The sequence below is a fragment of the Triturus cristatus genome, chromosome 5_1 (genome assembly GCF_964204655.1).
Source record: "Triturus cristatus chromosome 5_1, aTriCri1.1, whole genome shotgun sequence".
NCBI classification, from domain to species: domain Eukaryota; kingdom Metazoa; phylum Chordata; class Amphibia; order Caudata; family Salamandridae; genus Triturus; species Triturus cristatus.
This window is the reverse complement of record NC_140587.1, coordinates 762,402,101-762,417,715: the sequence shown is the minus strand read 5'-3', so window position 1 is coordinate 762,417,715 and position 15,615 is coordinate 762,402,101.

Genomic DNA, 15,615 nt, shown 5'->3' with positions numbered 1-15,615 from the left:
GTGCATTACCATCCCTTCCCCGTTCCCCTGTGTTGGCGTAAAATGGACTGCCTAGTGCCAACGCAGACACCCTTGAACCATGGCATTACATGCAGGATTGTTTTTGTGCAGGAAGGGGCACAAAAACAATCCGTAGAGGCATTTACTCTTTCAATCTGTGCTGGAGAATGCAGGACAAATAGAAAGAGGAATGAAACTGAAGAGAAATATATTTTTCTCCATTAGCCTCTCCTGGGGAGGTGCATCCTTTTGGCGTATTTCCAGGTTTACAAGTTCTTGTAAATCTGGGAATTCGTCCAAATTAATGGATGTTGCTTGGGAACACCCATGCAACACCCATTGAAAAGCCTCATCGGTGCAGAGTATTGCAACGCTGTATTTTGCACTGTCTTACATTACACAAGATATATGAAGCTACACAGGACCATGCAAGGTGGCCTTGCATGGCTTCATAAATCTCAACTTTCACCCTGGACCACTGGGAATCCGATCTGGGGGAACTGAGGGATGAGGATTGGCTGGAGACCCTGGCTTCCCCCAAAGAAGCAGCGATTTTGGCTAAACACAGATTGATCCAACTCAGAATACTGCATAGGTCCTACCTGTCCTGTGGTACCTTAGTCAAGATGGAAAAGGGTATAGATACCATGTGTACCAGGCTGTGCTGGCAGGAGCGAACCATTTACCATTTATTATGGGAGTGTCAAGACATTCAATCTTACTGGGAGGCTATTGTGAGGTGCATGTAAGAGGTGTGTGGGAGGGACCTACAGCCCTCACCTAAGTGGTGTCTTTTAAATGTTTGAGAGGTAACAGATCTTAGCCTCAAGGGGCAAATTAGGATCACAATGGGCATGATTATCGCTAACCGTAATATAGCCAGACAGTGGGGTGCCCTGATGGCACTGACCCCGGGGAGGAGGGACATGGACTGGTGTTGGGTAGCAGGTTTGGGGCAAATGGAATATTTATAGGGGATAACAGTGCATTGTCCCACAAACTCTGCTGGGTGTTATCCCCCTCCCCGGACAAATGGCTTTCAATAGCCAAGGCAATGGGACCCAAGGTGGGTGCCGGGGTCAAAGATGGGAAATGTAAAATGTTTACATTATCTAAATTTAGACCACACGGCTGCTCTCGTATATTTGCTGCTGCTTTTTTTGCTGTATACTTAATAAAAAGAGTTTTACAAAAAGAAATGAACACTTGTTGCTGCAAGTCTTAGCCATGTACCCTGTGGCATTGACCTGAACTGCAGCCTAATATATAACAAATAAACAATAACATCAAAGGGAAAAAAACCGACTAGAATTATGTTTGTGATGTGAATGCCTTGGCTATTGTTTTCTAGGTTTTCCCATGACAGATCGAAGTAGTTATGTCTGAAACTTTGCACTTTTTTCATAGCTGGTTCAGGGTACTTAGTGGCTGACTGCATCCACTCAAGAAATCTGTGTTCGATCTCATTGCCACAGGTTCAAACCTGACGTCCCTACCCAGCATTTATTCTTGATGAGGTCCACTCAGTGGACCCTATTAAGTTGGCTAACAATAAACAGGTTATCCAGCTGCAATATTCAATTTGCAAATGCATGTGTTATGCTGTTTGTTATACTGCTGTAATATCAACCACCAACACACTGAAAAATATCGTACTACCAACAACCTTCTTCCACCTAAAATGTTTTCGGACAACAGGAAAATGTCAAAAGCAATCTCACCAAAGAAAAACAAATTCTCAACAATTTAAAAAAAATATTCAAAAATATATTTTTATTTCTAAAATAACCATATATAAAATAAATAGTAAAGTAGATAATGATAATATGCATACAATTACTAATTTGGGCCTGATGTACAAATTGATCTACCAGTTGCAAACTCTAAATTACAGACTTTGTGACTCTGAATAACTTTTTCTGATGCATTTACCCCATTTTGTGATTCAGAGATATTTTTTCCACATTGCAAAATGGATTTAGAAACCCATACTGAATCACAACTGGAAGGTGAATGTGAAGGTCATTCTTACACATTTTTTAGCCTGCAAGGCATGTATCACTGTTTTGCAACCTTAATGCCTGTTGAAATCCATTGATCTGTTTCCAACTACCAAGATGGGGTGGCACTTGATTCGTAAAGGTGGGAATTGGTGTGGCTGCTTCTGGGTGAGTAGGCAGTGGTCCAGGGAACGATTGCCTTCTCTTACTGAAGACTTCCAAAGGCGAAAAGTGTTTTTATTTTTAAAGCAATCCAGATGCCCTTTAAAAACTCGAGCTGCTTTAAAAGTAGGTTTTCTGGTTTGGAAAGCCAAAACAGGTGACCTGCTGTCAAATGTAGGCAAGCATCCCTGCAATTGTAGCCAACCACAGAGGGGTTGCAAAGTTTGACCTTCTGTGGGAAAGTTTTATGGTTGCTCCCATTTTTTGCCCGGTGCTAAGCTGTTATTGATTAGTCTGACTGGAACCCTGCTAATCTGTACCCCAGTCAATCTGCTTTCTCCCTTAAATTGTTATGTTCAGTACTTAGGAACATCCTTGATTGGATACTAGGGTACCCTTATCATTCCCTGGTATATGTTAATAAGGTACCCAGGGCATGGGTACGCCAGTGGTCCTCCATAGACTGAAGCATTCATTATGCAACCTATGGGAGACCATTCAAAATGGAAATACAGGCCTACCCTGCCATTGCAGCCTGTGTCAGCTGGTACTAACACCACTTACTAAAGATATAGGTTTCCTATATCTAGGGTCACTGCACTTAGAACCTATAAGTCATCCATATAATGTAATCCTGAAGGCAGGGTGCTTGGTTCTAAGTGTGAGGGTGCCCCTGCTTGAGCAAGACATCCCTACAGCCTACGGAGTCCATTCTCCAGGGTTGTAAGTCCAGTTCAAACCAGCTCTGAGAGCCGTCGGCTCCCGCTCTGGAACGAAACTGGGCAGAGGACATGGGAGAAACCTCCCCCCTGTCCAAACCCTCCCCTAGGTGGGTCCCCTGAATTGTCCCAACCCATTCCTTAGCGTACATCAGGGCTTACCTGGGTGTTGGTCCCTAGACCCGTGGGACAAGATTCAATTAGGACACCATTTCTACTTTTACCGTCTGGGCACTCTGGACTTTGCTGGACTTTGTTTGGGCTTGAATTCATCCCCATTTCAGTCTGTTGGATTGTCTGTGTCTGTGCACTGTACAGGAACCTTACAAGGCCTTTATGCATCCAAGACACCTGAAGGAATCTCCCTTGAAGTGAAGGAGCCACTTCCCTGCATTCACAGGCACCACAACTAAGCTGACTGGTCTGCTGATCCTGAGCTCCTACAGAGTCTGAAAGGTTCTGCAACACAGGTGGTGGTCCTACCCAGCTCTTGAGGGCCCCCCCTGCCCTCCCACCAAGTTTGAGTCCAGTATTCCTCGTGGGAGCTGCAGGAACCAAACTCCTGTGCACCGCATTGACTTGCAGTTGCAAAGGCTTGTTGACTTCCTTCCACCAAGATCTTCAGGCTCAAAGTAACCCCAAGCAGATTGCATTCTGATAAAAACAAGCTGCTTTACACTCCTTCTGGACTAAGCCTGAAGGCTGCTCTCCACAGCTACCACTTAGAGAGCTTGCTAAGGTTGACTAAGACCTCTTAAATCACCATAAGGGTTGTGTGGACTGGTGCATTATTGGACATCATATACCAGGCCAGCCTCTCACACTTGCCATATTAATATTAATGAGGCAGGTCGTTCTGCCAACCCATGTGATTCCGTATTTTGAGAACGTCAGATTGTATTTGCAAAAAGCTGCTGTGCAATTTGCAACCACATTTTGTAAATGTAATCATTGTACTTTCAGCCCTTGATGTTTTTCATCATGTGAAATAATGAGAAAAGAAAACCATTTCTCTAAGCACTTTTCATTATTTAACAGAATCATCGGAAGCAAGATAGTAAATAAAACCGAACAGAGAAGGCGCAAATTATTCCAAACCAAACAAAAATACCCAATAAGCACTTAATGTAAATTGTAAAAAAGTGAAAACACATTTTGAGACAATAGTAAAAATGCTAAACTACAATAAAATATTTATGTAAATGTATATGTTTATGTGCAAGGAACAGTGCTGGTTGTTGGAAGCTGGAGTCAGACGGCCCAGACTGCGGTGTGGGACGGGGCGGTGCATCTTGTGACTTACTAGCAGTGCCTCCAAACCATGGTGCGGTCACAGGTGTTGCAATCAGCAGGCAGCAACGTCGTTGGTGACACCAGGGCAGCAGAGTGGAGGGAGGCAGTGCGGAGTTAATGTGACTAGTTTATATTCTGTCAACTATAGAAATTTCCTTTTTGTTAACTCAAGGTGTGCAGTCTTAATTTGTGGTTTGTATTGAATTAACGCAACATTTAAAAATGCAGAAAACCGTGACAGCTAACTATAATTCATGGTTTGTAGAAATACAGCTTTTCTCAAATTGCTGACTTTATTTTTGACTTTCAAGATAACAGTAGAATGTGCCTTTGCTTTGTGAAATAAAGACGTCTCACATAAATTACAGCATTTATCCTGGTACATTTACTGATATTGTATTTGTGCTGGTAAAATGTTATCATTTAAACAGAAACCGGCATCTTCATGCACCACCGCGGTACACCTGCAGACGGATTCGTCAGTTTGATTCATCTTAAGCGATAAAATGACCCTGATGAAGTTCTTGCCCGAACTGCATTGGATCTGTTCTCACTAACCTATGTGGCTGGAATTTACTAACTTATCTATGCTGTAGATGACCCGCTTCCTTTGAAATTAATTAGAAGCCTCTGACTATGATGGCATATTAAAATTCAATGTACTTTTTTTTGTAAAGTTATTCATTTATTTTGTTATGTAACTCCTATGGGGGTCCACAAAAACACACCAACAGATAAAAAAGACACATTTTACATACAATACAAAATTATTCCTTATACAATGCTGTAAAAATTCTTATATCAAACATACTGAGAGATGTGCAAATAGTGCTATAAATACATGAAGCAATCAAATAACCAACTAACAGATTTTATGTCATGACAAGTCCTAGTAAATAGGCAGAAATGTTTTTAAAAATTGATATTTCTTAAAACAGACCATTTTATTCGGAATGGACAAAACCAAAGATCGTGCCTCCTGGGCAGAGTGAATAATAAATTTGATAAAAACTGGCTTTAAGAACACTCGCCTGGCACTTTGTAGCTGTGAGCACACAAATAAAATATGATTTAAATCTTTGATTTGCACAATTCACAAATTCTCCTCTCTCTAGGTGTTTTATCCCAGATACCCGTGACTTCTCTTAGAGGCAGCAAATTAAATCTCAGTAGGAGTATCAGCCTTCTAATCCCGTAAGTGATATTCCAAGTTAAATAAGACTGTGGTTTATTCCACAAGGCACTCCCACTGACCGCCTCATTACTGGACCTGGACTGACATGAGGCAGAATCTCTCGCCAAACTGATAGGGCATCTAGACTTCTTCAAAAGCTGTTTCAGTACAGATTTAGGCATAGGAGAAGCGGGCTTCAAACTAAGACTGAATGTATCATGTGCACATACAAAGGACCTAAAAAACGTTGATTGTTCTTTTAGCGTGCCAAAGATTTCTATCGCAGGGCAGCCCTAAGTGTACCCTACTCCCCCCAAAAGAGGGAGTTACCCCACTTAAGAACCGCTGCCAGGGATAAATTGAAGTACAAGACTAATCCAAATTCAAGGCACAGTACATGTGAGGCGGCGAAAGAGTTTAAATTGTAAATTTGACGCAGGATTCGTCCTTCCGCCTTATCGAAAGAGAGCCAATAATTCATGTCCCACACCTCGGCAGCAAAATTCAACTTACTGGATTAGTCTTTATAAATTTATTTATTCAATATCTCACCTGCAGGTGGGCTGTGCAACTGGGGGACGTTACCTGTCTGGATAACGCCTTCTTGTATCTTGTTGCTCCATGCTGGTGATCAGTCAGCGATACCCTAGCTGCACGCAGAACTGTAGAACCACTTATTCATGGATTACACTTTAAAAAGGTGTGCATCTACCAACACCCTGCTAAACATTTATTTGGTGCCACAAACGAGATAGCCAGCTCGCATGATGAATGGTGTGGGAGAATTGCTGGATTTCCATTGGATGGAGAAAAGAGCTGACTACATGCTTGAGACTTTGAGTTACTGTTATATAAATGTGTTCCAAGTTTAGAAGCTTCAGATTTGGGCAGATTTTAGCTGAAGACATTAATATTAGGGGAGCAGAAGACAGGACCGTAAAGTCAAAAAGAAGGGAGGCAGATCAGTCAGGGACGATGGTAGATCAGAAAGAACTGAACATGTTTAGTACAAGAAGGAGAGGGGAGGCATATCAGCTGGGATTCAGAGCAGAAACGACAAGATGTGTTCTTTTGACATTTATTAAAACCCAAGCATTATGCTTTGACTAATTGGATTTGCCAAGGCTTATTTTCTCTATGCTTTATTTTTCTTTATGGGACATTCTGCAATTATTAATTATTAATTTTAGCTTCATGCTAATCTCACTCTTGCCCTTATTTTTGAGGTCTTCATGGGTCCTCACTGATATCATTTGTGCCACATTTTTTAATAATATGGATTCTTTCCTTTATGGAATGCGTTGCGTGCACATTATAATATGATCTGCACTAACTATATTTTTCTACTATCAACTCTGTAACCTGATTGATATCTGGCTAATGAATAAAGATTCAGAAAAAAACATAAACTTTGTTTAGAAAATAAAACCCTTTTAAAACTGCTCAAACTTCTCGTCATTGATTGAACATTAAACTATTTAACAGATGATAATTTACGTGACCATTACACTCTGTTTCAGCTACATTCAGGAAAAAGCGCTCAAGATCTATTAGACTTTTCAAGCACCCAGGATTTTAAGGGTCCAAGCTGTAAGTGTACAGTGATTGATTTAACACCCACTTTTTCACTTTGTGGTTCCAATTAGGCGGTGGAGCTGTGTGTAGAAGTACATAAGAGAGGAGATGAGGGGCCGTTTTTAAAACAAGCATTTGCAATGCAATCGGTCTCGCCTTTGGTACCTTATATGTTTTTAGCTATGCAGCACATTAGCCTGAGTGCTGAAACATCTACTGTTCTTTAACATGGAGGGAAAGTAAGCACCAAACTGAGTGACATGCCAGGTATGGTAACACATGGAGAGAAATATTGCCTTTCCGCTCAAAATGGTATAGTTCAAAGCTATAGAACATCAGGGCCTTCGGTGGTCATATTACTGAAAATACAAGATTTGGCAAAAAATATTATTGTCTACGGGTGCTCGTGGAAGACAATTTTAATGGACTGGTATCTAGAGAATACTAAAGTGATTCTGGTATTTTACTGACCTCTGCTGGTCTTTTTCTATCAAGAAAGTTAAATAGAGGCATTTGCTAGAAAAATTTAAAAAATAAAGTCCCTCAGCAGAAAGCAATTCTGGTATTTTACTGACCTCTACTAGTCCCTCTACTAGTCGTTTTCAACCAAGACAGGTAAATAGAGGCAGTTGAACAGAAACAAAAAGTCCCTAAGCGGAAGCACACAAGTCCTAGAGCTGATCTCCAGAAGCAACACAGTACATAAACATATAAGTATATACTAAAGTATATACAAGAGGTCTTGAATGCTTGACCTAAAAATGTAAGTCACATACTGGCACATGCATCAATATTGGCTGCTGCGATTCCTTAATTGCGATTCAGTCGCAATTAAGGAATACATCCCCATTCATTCCTATGGGCCAAGAGGCCCATTGGAATCAATGGGAAGACATTCTCAATTAGAGAATCGCAAATTGAGAATGCAATTTCAAGGGTGTCAAGACGACACCCCGTTGCACCCCTGAAATCGATCTGTGGACAAATGTTGCGCACACACATGTCCAAAGGACATGTGTGTGTGTAACCTACGACTTTGAAAAATGCACTTTAGTGCATTTTTCAAAGTTTTCGCTATTTACCATGTGGTATGATTCCACGGTAAATAGCGGGCCCAAATAGCGAAATCGCTATTTTTAAAGGCATCTTGCATTGCAGTTAAGGAATCGCAATTTGCGATTCCTTAAATGCAATTGCAATTTAAGGAATCACAAACATTTGCGATTTCTTAAATTGCGAGTGGCAAGTTGTTTCATGCATCGCAAAAGCTATTTTTGCGATCGCAAACGGCCGATTTTTGCGAATCGCTCCGTTTGCGATCGTAAAAATCTTTGATGCATGTGTCTGATAGTGCCTAAGGTGGATGTGGAATTGCTGGGTTCAGAGAAGGGTTGAAGATTTACCTCACAAAGTAATTCCATCAATCCTACTATAAAGGTTCAGCCACCACATGCATCTGCTTGTGCTATTAATAATAAACTGTATCGTTGGCTCTAGTTTCTGTTATGTAATGCCTATTGTCAAAAACCAACACATTGTGTAGAGCTTTTCAATGTATTTCCTTTGCTTGCATGAAACTAGAATTTACTTTTTAAAGAATTGTGGTTATTGTTCTAGGCTGTCTGGGAATAATTTAGTCAAATTATTTTCTCTCGAGAAGCTGCCTTTAATGAGGATGGGAAATGGAGAGCTAAAATGTCTGCTAATTTTAAATAAAGTATACAGGGAATGGCATCACTGAGGAATAAAGGAGTTGATATTTTATAAAAGCACAGCAAACATTGAAAGGAGCAATTTCAAATTGACTAAAAGACCCAAACACATCACCAATTGTGACATCTGTATCTCTGAGTTGCTTTTGCCTCGTCCCAAAAGCTAGGTGTGCACAGTTTTTAAGTTCAGCCTTGCCATGAGGCTGTTCTCAAACTCATCTCATTTGTACGAAAATGGAACTCTTGTGGTCATCGCTAATCAGTTTTTATTTCCCTTCAGCCAAGTTATATTGCTGGGGTTGTCAATGTCATTACTGAGTTTAACCACAGTTCTCGGAAATACCCTGGTCATTGTGGCTTTCATCGTAGACAAAAGACTAAGAAATCTCGCTGTTATTTCCTTCTCAATTTAGCAGTATGTGATTTTTTTGTTGGTAAGTGGTTGCTGGGCTATCTTTTTTACTGCAAACTGATCATACCAATATCAAGGTGCCCACTTTCCCTCTTTGGACTGCTTTGTTTTATTAATTGCTTTATTTGTGAAAACTACAGGTAATACATCAACTTTATTTCTTTTCCTCATCTCAACAGTGAACCATAATTAAACATGTAAGGTTGCATTCATTTTAAATCAGCTAGTTGCTTAAAATTGTTCTCCATATCACAAAACTAATCGAAGAAGAGTTAGGATATTTATTTTTTCAAGCCCACTATTAAAGTTTGGCCAAGAAACAGCTATAGCTGTATTTTTACCATTTTCTAAAATAATCACTGTAATATATGGAAATCATATGTAGAATAAATAGTGGTGTCGTTTAGATCATCCCACTTCAGCCATTCGATGCTTGGGGTATCAATCACAGTGAAAGACAACTATCCACCTCTTTCAGCAGTTTACATTAGGGAGTGGCAATCTCTGTTTAAGTCTTTCATTAGCAGCAACCGTTTGGTTTTTACTAAAGGTATATTCATAAAATACTTTCTTATTGAGACTTTCTTTCAGTTCTCCTCATCCATTGGTCTGCTGCTGTGTCATTCACATTTTTCTTCCATCCATTACACCATACAGCATGGAGCAGTTGTTCAGCCCACTTCAGTCACTGCGAGCTTCACTGTAAGCACATCTGTACACAAAGTAGCCCCCTTTATTGTCACATTGTTGTTACGGTATTATAGTCTCATGGCCCAAGGAGGCCGTGGCACTGGAAGAGTATACTCTTCAAAGCAGAACTTTAAAATGAAAAGGTTTATACTAATTTGAATGCACAGGTTTCCTTTGTTCTAGCTTCAGTCATTAAGCCAGTTAGGTTTCAGTTGTGAACCTTACTGTGTGTGCAGGGAAATCTTCTGAAGATGTACACACTTAACTGTGGCGCTGAATCCGGAAGAAATATCCTGCTTCACTGGATGATAAGCATTGTGGTGTAGTCTTTGAAACCTTACATAACAATTTACAGGGGATTTATGATGGGCTGTGTACATGGTTACATTTACTTGGGCCGAGCTCTTTCAGAAATGTATTCATGCACATACCATTAATGTGAGCGCTGTGGATGCTGAGGATTTTGGATATGGCATTCTATATTTAAAGCTACCAACAAGACATCTAAAAATGGGGTACCTATGGGGGAAAATGAAGTTATGTTATGTGATGCTGGTTTCAATATGGTGGGGAGGCAAATTATTTAATTTATGAGAAATGTTTGGAACAGGAAGAAGGTCAAATGCTGTAATGTTCTTGGCTCTCATTTTAACCATAGTTCAATGTGTTCAGATTTAAAAAATAAGTGCAGCCTTTGTATTACGTAGCAGGGGTTGAGTATACCCTCTTTTTGATACTTTGTATGCAACGTCCATAAAAGACCATCTAAGCTGGTTTTCAGTGTGATATGCTTGGACAAAATATTTTACCAAGAGAGTAGTTGTCCTTTTGCATGTGGTTGGTTCTGCCTACATATATTTTGTTGCATGGACATATGAGTCCATAAATCACTTTTTTGTGAATGACAGAATATTCTTAATGGGTTATATTGCTGTTGTTATAAACTCTGTTCCTTTCGTTGTTTGATTTCAATGAGAGCAGGTAACACAGTGTGATGCCCCTGTACTCTTTGGAGATTCCATATTGCTCTGCTGTGCAGGTTCAGTGTCTGCCCTTCTAAAAATTGTAATTAATTTACAATTCTTTTCGAGGGCAAACAATGGGCATTACAGATTAAATTTAAGATTTGGCAGAACGTATCAATTCTCAGTGCTAATGATCCTAAAGCAATTGTTGCTTGAACAGAAGGCGGTCACTCACGTTATTGGTTGTTTTTAATTTCTGTTTCATTTTTTCCAACAGATTTTCCATTAGTGTTTACTAGGCTAGTTTGCAGGAATCATTTAACAACTTCTTCTGGTATTACTTCTCTTTCAACTTGTTCTTCAGTTCTCCACAATACCTAAAATAATCTTGCTTAGTGGTACCATTTTGTCTAACTATTATCAATTGTTCACACAGTTATCATAGAGAATTCTTGGGTGGAAGCTGTCATATCTTTCTACTGTGTTTCAGTCTTTTGCTTTTGAGTAAAGTGAGGTTATCAAAATATTGTGCTGTGCTTTCCCCCAGAGGTCCAAAAAATGTAGCTACTGTGTGCCATGATAAACCGGGGGCCATATTTATGACCCGGTTTGCGTTGCTCTTGCACCACGCAACTGGGTGTAAGAGCAACACAAACCTTAATTCAGGTTTTTAAAGGCATGCAAAGCCATTTTGTGTGGCTCCAAACATCTGGAGTAACGCACGTAGTGCAAATCTCTGCATTGCTTTACTTTGTCCATGGGTGGTGCATTGGTGTTCCCATGCAACTCTCATGGTTTTTGACGCATTCCTAGATTTACAAGACCTTGTAAACCTGGGAATACACCAAAAAGATACACCTCCCCTACAGACGAGTAACAAGGAGAAATATATATATTTCTCCTCGTTACTTCTAAATACAGCACAGATAGAAAGAGGGAAAGCCTCTCAGGATTGTTTTTGTTCAGAAAGATGCCCCTTCCTGTACAGAAACAATTCAGCCTACAACACAGGCCCCCTTGCAGTATGGCTCAAGGGTGCCTGATTTGGCTCTAGGCTGCAAAAACATCACCAGTGAAAGAGACAGGTTTGTGCATTATTGGATAAATACGGCGCATTCCTGCCCTTTTCATGTGACACAGGGCAGCACAGCCTCCTGATGTCTGGAAACCTGGAACAGAGCAAAGAGAAGAAATTATTTAATTGTTTACCACAGCCTGTGCAGATTCAGAAGAGACATTGTAATTATATCTTAGCCAAGTGGATATATTTTGTGAGTTTAGGCTGTTGTTATAGATAATTATTTCTTCAAACACTGCTATTTGAAGAATGGCTACATCTGGAGTGAAGGTGCGTCATATTGCGGTCCCTTTGGTTTGTAAGAAAAAACCCCCATTGAATGTGAAACAGTTTTTCAGAGCCAGCTTAGCTATCGGTATAATGAACTCAACACTGTTTGGAGTCTCTCTCTTTTGTCCAAATATACCTGTCTCATCGTCAGCGCTACATCTTGGGCTATATTTGCGTATAAGGACACTACATCTAGAATGTCCAGAATCTGTGATGAATGATCAAATGAATAGCTTTCTACCTTTTACCTTTTTGAAAAAGTTTGTGATGTTAGATCTTATCATTTTTCTGAATGGGTTCAAGTATACATAATATTTACAGAAGACACCCTCCCATTTCCCTATTTTTGTTGATGAAGTATACATACATATATTTTTGAATGGGTTCCTACATTGGCTTTGTAACCCAAGACAATGGTTGCTCCTTTTGGTTGATCTGCATCTTAGTATATTATTGTTGAGAGGTGCAGCATTGGTACCCTGGGAATTTTGTATTTTCAAAATGTAATTTTGTTCACACCTATCCAGCTTCGATTCAGTTGCTCAAAAATAAGTGCTTCCATCTTCTTTTGAAGTTGGTGGGATTAGTGGATGTTCAGTTTACTGTAATGCTTATTATTCATGACTTGTTTTAACTTTTCTGCAAGTAGTCTTCGCTTCACATTAATGTTCTAGCATCTTCTTTGCCCATGGATTAAATCACTATTAATTTTGCATTCTCACCTTAAATTGAACTCTCAAGAGGTTCAGTTTAAGTATTTTGATATTTTTTTCAGTTGATTGAGATCGGGTAGGACCATTTTCTCAAAGATCATAACTTTCGCCGGAATCTCTGTTAGTTGGAGTTCTTGAGGGGTCTGATGCTTTCACCATGATCTCAGTTTCCTTGTTGTGAAAGAATACTTGGAGGGAGATTTTCTGACATAATCAATTGTTTTGCTACTTAGTTGAATGAAGTTAATCCGGCTAGCTGGCACAAATGAGGGACCCTTTCACAGGATCTATACCTGTTTTATTATTTCTGAAAGGTTAAGAATTGGGGGTATTTTGTTCTCCTGTATGTCTATTTCTAAGTTTTCATTTCCCATGGCTCAATGTTCTCTTTGGTGTGGCCCATTCATACTCCTTGTAAGGAGGTTAGGAATCCGTAAATCTGTTATAGTTAGCATTTGAAGGTAATTCACCTGGGCCCTGTTCTGTGCTGGATTCAATTCAAAAAGGTATTTCTGCCTCTATTTAACACACCCCCTGCCGCACAAGTATCCACTTTTTTACCATGTACACTAAGCCCTAATAATTTTCATTCCTTCTAGGAGAACGAAATTCTCTTATCTTGTAGATATGCACAACACTGGGTATTGCCTCCCATGTCACAAGTGCATTCCATTATTATACTTCCTTTTAACATTATATAACACAAGTATTTTATTTAAACACAGGACACACCACGTCATCATCCTGAAGAACCTCTACAAATCTTTAAGGATAACATGGATTTTAGCGGTGTCCAGGCAACATCTGACGAGCCTATTGGGGCAGAACACCATACAGAAAGAATTTATTATTATCTCCCTGGGGATTCTTCTCTGTTACACTCCACCCCAATGAAGAGCTGAATTAAATTGGAACTCTTCACCTATACAAAAATAAATTGGTCCAGCTCCATTTTTAAATTTAGGTTGAACTGTGTGCCATATAGGTTTTGATACGCAAACAAGGATTTCTTCCATACATATTACAGTGGACACAAACAAACTACACATCTATTGTTGTTCTCTCTCTTTTCTGCCTGATTCAATTTTCGGATTCATTAAAAAAAAGTCTATGCCCTTTGATAAGCTTCACTGAGACAGCTGAAATAAAATCATTTTAATCTTGTGAATTTATGATTAGATAGTCAGATAATTGAGAATGTTTTGATTAATTTATCTTCAGGATTTAACTATGGAGGTCTTCTTTGTTGAATCTGCTTCTATTGGGTTCATCCTCCTAGTTTTACATGAACCCACCCCTTCTTTTTCTATTTAAAAATATAAAATTTGTAAGACATTGTGGGAAGAAGGAAGTGGTCCCCTACACCAGTGTATCCTGCCTCAAGTGAGCTATCAAAATCATGTGCCTACCCCAACTCGGTGGTCAGTAACTGATCAATCATTTGGAAAAGAAATTGTGCTGACATATAGCTTTCAGATTTGCATATAGAGATGCCCCTATCATGTGCCCCTTCTACTTGCAAATTGGAAAGAATAGCAAAATTATTTTTATGAATAGGATAACATTTTTCCAATGCATAAAAGGGCTTTATTATATTTAAATGTGATTTTGCCAATCACAGGGTTTGCAAATGTAAAAGGGTTTAGTATAGCAGGGCCTTAGTTGTCTATTATCTACATAGTTATAAAATCCCATACACCATGGTATAGTACTTCATGGAAAATTAAACATATATGTGAAAAAGGCTCTTGCAGTACTTCGCAAATTACCCTTGACCATCTTGAAGAAAACCTGCTTGATTTTTTTGGACACATCCAATTTGCCAAGAAGAACTACTTCAATCTTTTTTTTTGACTCCCATGCCACTTGTACTGATTGATCTACAAGACGGTGTGGCATAAGTTGTTAAAGTCTCCAGAGAAATCCAAAATAACCAAAGTATCCTTCTCTAGTGATCATACTCATCTTTAGCTGCTCATCATAGCATCATTTTAGAACCAAGATGACCTAAAAATGTTTGGCACCCTTCTCTCCCATATCTTCTGGAGGAATGGATCATTAGAGGTTTTTTGGTAGCCTATGGTGCATTTATATGAAAGAAGGTCTCAGCTACTGTGCTATTCAAAGCACTTTAACAGCAATTTCAAATCCATTTTCCACCTATGCATTCTGGGCATTTGGCCAAAATATCAAGTTGCAAATATCGGGATACAGAAATATTGGGAAAAAAATATCTTTTTTTTTTAATAATTTTTTTTATTGTTTTACTTCAACAAACAGTCATACATTGAGCAATGTAAGAAGGAACAGAAATAATATACATAAAGAATAGACAGCAAGAAAAAACAGATAAGGGAAGTATCTTAAATCCATTTAGTGACTGGATCCCAGATTTTTAATCCTTGCCTTTTTTTCCTTATCCCCTTAAGCCTATACATAGCCAATTCTAAATGATAAATAGAAAGTAGCTTACATTGCCATTGATGAAAGGTTGGGGGTTCATTATCAATTCAGCGAGAAGTGATGCAGAAACGGAAAACGGACATACAGATAAACAAAAATGCTTCTTCAGCCGTGGATCTTATCCCAGACTGGTCTGCTTGAATACCAAAAATTATCAAATCAGGAGAAAATTTCACAGCAATCCCTAGATTATTATTAATAAAAGATTCAATAGCAATAATAAAACAAGAAAGTTTCTCACATTTAAAAAACATATGAATGGAGTCCGCATCCACCTCATTGCAGCGATTACATCTTGATACACCGCCAGCCTTCCACTTAGCTATCTTAACGGGAGAATAATAAAGATCGAAGATAGACATAAAGTGTTGGCTTTGAAGGGATCCGTT